The sequence below is a fragment of the Phascolarctos cinereus genome, unplaced genomic scaffold (genome assembly GCF_003287225.1).
Source record: "Phascolarctos cinereus isolate Bilbo 61053 unplaced genomic scaffold, phaCin_HiC Scaffold_4;HRSCAF=312, whole genome shotgun sequence".
Classification (NCBI taxonomy): Eukaryota; Metazoa; Chordata; class Mammalia; order Diprotodontia; family Phascolarctidae; genus Phascolarctos; species Phascolarctos cinereus.
The window spans coordinates 727734882-727742885 of record NW_027555847.1 but is presented as its reverse complement, the minus strand read 5'-3'; positions in this window follow the sequence as shown (position 1 = coordinate 727742885).

The following is an 8004-nucleotide window of genomic DNA, read 5'->3' as shown; positions in this document are numbered from 1 at the left end:
AGAACAGGGATTTTCATGGGTGGAAATGAGGATCTGCAGGAGAGAGACACCAGTGTACAAGGGCACAGAAACATGTTTGAGGGATAGGAAGCTTTCCAAATTTGTACCCACAGACTCTGTTAGCAGGTGCTGCCTCAGAATATTAAGGTGAAGATCTAGAGGATTCACTCTGCCCTATCAACTTCTGTCCTCACCATTTCCCTTCTATGGTAGGGACTGAGAAAAGAAGGAAAAAGAGAGAAAAATGACTATCAAGAATTTAATCAACTAATCCAAAGTCATAGTGAAATAGATCTCATATTCATGTCAATATGCTCCAAAATATTTAAAACCCAGAAATATTTCTCTAGCAGTTCTCATCTTTAAGGTAATTCAGAGCTGTATTCCAGAAGGTGGCAGGCAAGAACAAGGAATCTTCAAGCCTTCTCATTTGCTCTATCATGAACAGCCAAATGTACTTCCCTTCTATTCACTGCCTGTGTTCTGAGAATGTTAAACCCTTTGTCTATTCTTTCTTCATTCACACTTGCTAAAAGTAGAAGGGAAACACCCGAATTTTCCTGTCCACATGAAGAAACATGCTTTCAAGGAAAAGTCTGGCAAAGGCTACTTAGAAACAAAGAAGAAATTTGGTTCACAATGGGCTTTTGCCCAATGCTACTCCTATGGTGAGTTGTATGCCTCTTGCCAGCTATCATCCACTCACCAAGGTGGTAACGATGACGAAAAAGAAAAAACTTGGAAATATTTTAAAATATACAAGAAACGTGAGCCATCGTTAAAATATTTCCTTATTTTAGACCAATGGAGATTAAAAAATATGGAGGAGGGAAAGGAAAGGCACAAAAGCAATGTAAAATGTAGAAAGAACTCAAAAGCAGTAGAGATGCATAGACACAGAGACATGCAGAGGAGTCAGAACTGTCATCTTCCATGTCCCATTCTTCATCTCCCAAAACCATTACTGCAAACGCCTTGTCAGACCTATGGCTTTCAGGGGCCTCCCAGTGGCATTAGGCAGGAATATCACTAGAAGGAATGTGTGTGTGTGTGTGGGGGGTCTAAATCCCCTTTCTTTTGTAAAGGTACTTAATGATTATGTTTGAGGTTTCCTTGCTACATACTGGCCTGTTGTGCTTACTAGAGTTGTTCACAACAGGAGCAGAGCCAAGACAAAGATCCTGACATTTCCACTGCTTGTGAACAGTTAGAGATGAGACAGACACATAGAGAGAGATATAATACAGACATAGACACAGACAGGAAGAGATGGGGAAAAAATAGAGGAGGTTAGAGACTGAGAGAATCCTTTCACTCCTTAGCTCTAAAAGAAAACCAGGTGGATGTTAACTGACCATGGGCACAGAAGAGGGTAGAAGAGACCCTGAAATCAGCAGGCAAGGGCCCAACTTCCTGCCTGCCCCTTCATAAAGACCTCTGTAAGCATTAGCCCTCTCAGAGGCACAGGCAGGCAGGCACTTAGAATTCTAGCAATCCTTGTCAGGTTTACTTCCAAAGAGTTCTGCTCCTGTGACACAGCTCACTTCAACTGAATACATGGAGAGAAAAGTCCCAATCACAAGATCCCCATTTCTGACAAGGCTGGGACTCATTTGAGGGAGGCAGGGTGGCTTCTCTGGGACTGGAAGCTTCAGCAGCAGTGACAGGAGCAGGACAGAAAACAACAGAGATAGTTTTCTCCGTATAAGAGGCTGCAATTCTCTGAACATTGGAAAAAGCCCCAAGCCTGACAGGAGCCCAAGAGCTGTAAGAATAAGAGTGAAGGCAAATGTTTTAGGCTTTGCCTGCTGAAGAAAAATCCTGGAGCTACAATGTTTTGTTCTGGGCAGATGGCCATGTCTAGTCCTCCCTCCACACCTGAGGAATCACAAAGGGACATTAGCTGTGCCCACATCCAGGACAAGCCCAGTGATGTAAGATCAAGGGGGTGATCACAGGCTTCCTTGGCCCCTAAACTGTCTTCTGTCTGTCACTGACCTTGTGGTTAGTCACTGACAATGGTCTCCACAGAGCCATGCAGGTCCAGAGGAGTTCTGGAGACCACTCCTCCGCTGTGTCCCTGCATCCAAGGAAAACACAAGTGGAAAAACATGTTTGGAAATCTCTGTCCTTGTTACCACAGAGACACTGCACAGCTGTCCTCAAGGAAGGGTTTGTGTCCCTGTGTCCCCAAAGGGCTGCAGACTCCTGGGTCTGGCAGATGTTGCTTCAGGTAGAATCTGATGTGAACAGAAAAGATAACACCATTTCATAGATGGCAGCGGGGCTGAGAGTCTGCAGCACTCATGGCCTGGATCCATCTTGTGCCTTTGATGATCTCACAAGCCCGGGCTCTCCCCATTCTGAGCTTCCTAGAATCACAGAGCCCGAGAAAACAAAAATGGGGCATCAGAGACTTCTTAGTCCAAGAGGTGGCTGAAAAGAATCACCTTCTACATTCCCAGCTCTCTTGACCCCGTACCCTCGTACCTTGCCATACTGACATGCACCGGGAATGCATGTTTTTCTCCAAATCCTAGGATTATTGGATTTGGAATGAAAGGGAACCTTAAAGATTAAATTAGTCCAACATGTGCTTTTTAGAGATAAGCAATCTAAAGCAAGAGTATTTGACTAAGGTCACATTGTTAAGAAATAGCTCGATCTACTAATATTGCTACCGAGGACTGATATCATGCCTTAAGGTTTTAAAGCACTTTATGTATGTTCTACGAAATTTTATTCCCACAACATCCCTGTGAGATGGGTACTATTATTATCACCATTTAACTGATAAGGAAACAGGCTATAAAGAGTTTCAGTGTTTGGCCTTGGTCTCATAGTCAGTGAGGAAGGATTTGAACACAGGTCTCCCTGAGTCTTTGGAGTCTGAAATTGAAATTTGACATTATCTGTTACATTATTGTTGCCTGTAGAGAAAGGTATATTTACTTCTCAGAATGGTTCTGCTTTGTACCTATAACCCATTTCTGTCCTCTGTAGAAGAGGGGAACTCCAGGATTAAAACTTATAGCAAAATCAGTGAAAGCATTGTTGACTTACAGACAAGGCAAATCTATGAAGAAAGAGGGCGTTGGACACAGATGTAACGAGTAAAGGGATATTGAAACCTTGGTGGGCCAAGGCCAGGGAAATGGAAACTGAACAAGTAGGTAAAAGGGGCTAGCAGAAGAAGGCATGCCCTCCCTGGTTTTTGGAGCCCTAGAACACTCAGGTCACTTCATCATAATTAGAGCTCTGCAAACTTCAATGAAACACACTCACACATATGCACATATACAACTTTAATAGCGAGGTGGTACAGTGGATAGAGCAGTGGACCTGGACTCAGGAAGACTTCAGTTTAAATCCTACCTCACAGATAACAGCTGTCTGACCATAGGCAAATCACCACACTTCTGTTTATCTCATGTTTTTCAACGAAAAATGGCTATAGAAATAGTACATATCTGTCTGGGTTTTTGAAAATATAATGGTATAATATTTGTAAAGGTCTTAGCACAGTGCCTGGCATACAGTAAGTGTTTAATACATGCTTCTTCACACTTCCCCTTTAACATAAATGTTTTAGTCAACAATGTTTAAGAAGTATCTGCTATTTGCCAATGCACTGTGTTTGAGATACAAAAAGAAAAATGAAACATTCCCTCCTCTTAGGCAGCCTTCATTCGAACAGGGAAAACAATGTATCTAGTCATCTACAAAGTGCCTTTCAAGCATAGAAGGGGTAAATGTGGACAGAACATCTTAAACAAACTTGCACTTAAGCCCCAGTGAAAGTTTTCCAATACTCAAACTGAGTCCCAAAGCAGTCCATTATACTGTTTATATGGCTCCAACTGTTAGGAGCTTTATCCTTCTGTCATGCAGGAATCTATCTCTGCACCTTGAAGTCATTGCTCCAAGTTCTACCATCTAGGACTCTTGTCCCTCCAAAGTTTTCTGCTCTTTTTTTTGCTACATAACCTCAGTCTCTGCAAATGACCTGCTTCTAGTCAGGGACTGCAGTTTTATCTTCCTGGATTCTTCCTTTGGGACACATTATATCCCAGCAAACCTTTAAGCACCATCAATCAACCAGTCATCAAGAATGTATTTGGAATTCCGAAGTGTGTTTGGGCAGCACTAGTCCTGGCAATAAATGTGAAAGTGAAACGAGTTCTCCTTTACAAGCATCTCTAAGAAACAATGTGTGTATATGTGAAGGGTGTATGTACTGGGGTGGAGTGATCATTAGACTCTGCATGAAATGTAAGAGAATGTGTCAACTCTAAGTTTCACTTTTAAACTTATGCTTTTCATTGGATTAATGAATTTAGTGCACGTTAAAGATAACACAACAGCGGGCTCATTAACAGCATAGTCTGAATAGTACAGGAACATATGGTACTTGTTTAAATTGAATTTGATTTTATTTCCTAGTTTAAATTCTCTTCTTTACAAATCCCCTCCTTTCCCTCATTGAGAAAGAGACAAACAAAACTCACTACACATGGACAATGAAGCAACACAAATTAGCACATTGGCCATGTGAGACACACACACACACATACAGTAGTGTACATATGTATAGACACACAGAATTATGTACGTATGTATTGACACACACACACACACACACACACACATATATATGCTTATGTGCCTGTATATACACATACATGCATATTCTTGCATACACTCATATGTGTATTTACCTATACCCACAAAAGCCCAAATCTTTACTCTCAGTCCACCACCTCTCTATCTGAAGCTTCATGATGTTTCACCATGAGTCCTCTAGAATTGCAGTTTGTCATTGTGTTCATCAGAGTTCAGTTCTGTTTGCTTCACTTTGTATCAGTTCACATGGGTTTTCCAGGTTCCTCTTACACCAACTCCTTCATTATTCCTTGTAGCACAATAATATTCCACCACATTGATGTGCCACAATTTGTTCAGCCATCTCCCAATTGACCATCATCCCTCATTTTCTATTTTTATTTCATCATAAAAAGAATGGTAGAAATATTTCTGTACCTATGATTCTTTTTTATTTTTCTTTGATCTCTTTGTTATTCAGACATACCAATGTATCACTGAGTCTAAGGTTTCCAATAGCTTTTAGGAGTAGTTTGAAATTCTTTCCAAAATAGATAGACAAGTTCACAGTTATATTAAAAGTGCATCATTAGTACCATTTTCTCACAACCTCACTAGCACATATCATCTTTTTTGCCAACTTGACAAATATGGTGGGTATGAGGTGGTATCTCCTACTTGTTTTAATTTGCATTTCTGTAGTTCTTAGTGATATCGAGCAGGTTTCACGTGGCTATTAACAATTGGGATTGTGGGGTGTCCCTGTGCTAACGCTGGACGCAGTGGCCATTGGTCACTTTGCCCATTACTGAGTTCTGGGTCATAGGTCTGTGCCAAGGGTGTAGTGGCCCTATCTGAGTAGAGGTCCTACTTCTGGGGAGGGGCAGTGGTGCTCACCAGAGAGTAGAGACCATACTTGGGTAAGGACAAGAGTGTAAGTGAGAAGAGTGGTAAGCACAACTGTAGCTGGATCATATTACCTTAGAAGTACTAAAAAATTACAGACCTCCTGAGCTCACTATGAAAACATCAGGGTGAAAAAGTCTGAAGCTCAGGCCAGTGACTCCTCCCCCCAGCCAGGTGAGCAGATCCCACCTCTAACTAAAAGTCCAAAATCAAAAATTGGCTGTAAAGATGAGAAAACAGCCACAAAAAGAAAACCTGACCATAAAAAGGAGCTGTGTTGACAGGGAAGCTCAGGGCACAAACTCCCAAGGAGCCATGCCTGAGGAGAGATTGGTGGCTGAGCTTGGTACTCTCTGGGACCATGCAGCCTTGTGTTCACTGTCACCGTGTTCTGCCCTAATGCTTTGGGATCCCTCTGCTGACTTCCATTTCTTCCTTGAGAAATGCAATCAATTCCCCACTACTATTGCCTTTCAAGGGCATGTTATAGAACCACTGCTTTATATACTTCCCATTCTTGTGACTCCTCAGATCAAAACTCCCTTACCTGCCTTCCATACAGGCATATCCCTTCTATGTGTCATCATCCACTATTATTAGAATGATGACAATTTGAGGACATGAATAGTATCACTTTCGTATTTCTATTGCAAGTGTTTAGCATTGTGCTTAGTACAAAATGAGTCTCACAAATGTTTTTCATTCATTATATTACTTCACAGATTCTGGGGCAAAGTGAAGAATTTGTTACTGTTTCACAACTGGTAATGTGACTCACTCTGAAAGGGGAGGTGGTCAATGCACAGAGAACAGGGCATTGATACTAAGGAAGAAGAATGTTCTGATCATTTGTTTTGAGATACATTCACAATTTTTCTAAAAGAACAAGGGGAAATGTGTTATTAATTAAAAATGTGCTATTAAAAATCATAAATGCAGAGCTCTATAATTCTGTTTGGAAATAATGTGGAGGAGCCTCTTTCCTTCCTTAGACCTCTGAATATGCATGAAGAGGCAATAATAAAAGCTCACACTGGGGTAGCATTTTATTGTTTGCAAAGCAGTTGAAAACAATCCCACTTGATCCTCACATCAACCATGGGAGGTAGGAGCAATTATTATTCATATTACAAATTAGGAAACTGAGGTTCAGAGTATGGAGCTTTGTATGTAGTAAATAGCACGTTAAAACTTGAGCTGCAATCTAGGTCTCAGCATCCTGCCCAGAGCAGTCTTCACAAGATATTGCTTCATGCTGCCACGGTTGTTCCCTTGTTGGTTGCTACAGACACTTGCTCTCAGCCTGTCAATCTGATGATCTCAGGTAGCGATTAGGAACACAGATGATTCAACTAGTTCACCTCTAGAGGCATTACTCATGTCTCAATCTGCACCAACAAGTTGACTGTTTTTTCTTGGTTTTTAGACCATTATTTTCATTTCTTTCCCAAATTTTTCTTCCACTTTACTCATTTGTTTTTTAGATGCTTTCTAACCTCTTACAAGAACTGTTTTTGGCCTGAGACCAAATTACATTTTTCTTTGAGGTTTCACATATAGCCATTTTGACACTATTGTCTTCTTCTAAGTTTATGCCTTGATCCTATGTATCACCATAGTAACTTTCTATAGTCAAGCTCTTTCTTTCTTTGGTCTTTTTTGCTCATGTATTCTGCCTTTTTTTGTGACTTGGTATTTTTATGTGAAAGTTGGGCTCTGGTCTTGCACTGACCCAAGCTTTTTGTGCTGGGGTTCTGTGTCTTACTGCTGGCTTTCACTGGGCTTAAGGCTTAGCTGATTGCTTTCTCTGAGAAGGGTAGGCTTCCCTATTTGCTTGTATAGAGTGTGGAAATCCCTTTGGCCTCACTAGGGTAGGATTTAGCTGCTGGCCTGCTGCAAGCTTACTGCTGGGGTGCTGTGATAACAAAGTTTTCTGGTGGCTGGCCCTGAGAAGTAATTTTGCTGCTGATGTGCCCAAGGGATGGGGCCTGCCACTAGGTTGCTATGGAACCAGGGTCTCTATACTGGTTGAACTCAGAGGTGGGTCTTGATGTTGGCCAGCCCCAGGATAGGGTTTCTCTACTTCAGTGGGGTCAAAGCGTCACTAGTAGCTGGGGGTAGTGTTGCAAGGGTGGGGACATGCTATGCTGCACAGACTGCTCACTAGCCTAGGGAGCTGCTGGTTTGCAGGAAGATGGGGGATCCCTGGTGGATTGCCTCAGGCTTGGCGCCTTGATGAAGGTCCCCTACTATGAGGCTGTCTTCTGTTGCTGCTCTTGGACCTTGCTCCATTCCCACACCAGTGAGACAGACCTTTCCTGCCATGCTGCTAAGCTGCGTTCCTGCTCCTACATCAATTCTGAGGTGGTTTTCTCCTTGTTTGCAGGAGAATTTGGAAGGGCTCCAGAGGGTTCCTTCCTCACTCCTCCATCTTGGCACTGGAAGACTCTGGAACAATACTTTTATGCCATAAGAAATGAGGAAAGGCTGGTTTCA